Source organism: Pan troglodytes, chromosome 5 (genome assembly GCF_028858775.2).
Source record: "Pan troglodytes isolate AG18354 chromosome 5, NHGRI_mPanTro3-v2.0_pri, whole genome shotgun sequence".
Taxonomy (NCBI): domain Eukaryota; kingdom Metazoa; phylum Chordata; class Mammalia; order Primates; family Hominidae; genus Pan; species Pan troglodytes.
In genome coordinates, this window is record NC_072403.2 from 134,090,043 (window position 1) to 134,090,759 (window position 717).

The window sequence follows — 717 nt, forward strand, 5'->3', positions numbered from 1 at the left end:
ACCACAAACAATAATTTCCTGCTGCTAGAACTTGGCTGATGACCGTAACACCTTCCAATGAAAAATAATCATTCACCATTACAATAATCAAATAATCATTTTTAACACCACATTCTGAGAATTGTACCCTAACAAGTTCTTTGAGATAATCATTCTAATATTTACTTCAATTAATTTATAAGTTAATAAACAAAATTTATTCTAGTTAATTGCAACTGCCAAAACCTGGCCTATACTTACCTGGCAGGGGAGATACCATGATCACGAAGGTGGTTTTCGCAGGCCAAGGCTTATCCATTGCACTCCGGATGTGCTGACCCCTGCAATTTCCCCAAATGTGGGAAACTTAACTGCATAATTTGTTGTAGTGGGGACTGCATTCACACACACACAAAGAAAAATCTGGCCATTTAGAGTGTCTAAAGCAATGGAACACCTTGGCGTTACTGCTTGATTGCCTTGATTTATAGAACCTGCCTTAATTTGACTAAGAAAAGTCCAAGTATTGGGATATGGTAATTCATTGTGGGTTTAAACAAGGACAAATCTCTGACAGGATTTTTCAGAGTGTATTTTTTAACTGGTAGTCTAAAATGACATACCTAATCCAGCAAATGTGTTGTCTAAGCACATATTTTTGATGATTATCAGAAATGCACCCCCATGCAATGAGAAAATGGTTTTATATATCCTAGCTCTACTGTAAGAGGCAAACTT

The 717-nt window shown here is 36.5% G+C and overlaps 1 non-coding gene across 1 annotated transcript; it reads left to right on the forward strand.

Annotated features, from left to right (window-relative positions):
* Window positions 1-232: 232 nt before the first annotated feature.
* Window positions 233-395, forward strand: LOC112209710 (U1 spliceosomal RNA). Its single transcript, XR_002944522.1, has one exon. It is a non-coding gene; the product is annotated as a U1 spliceosomal RNA (small nuclear RNA).
* Window positions 396-717: the final 322 nt, after the last annotated feature.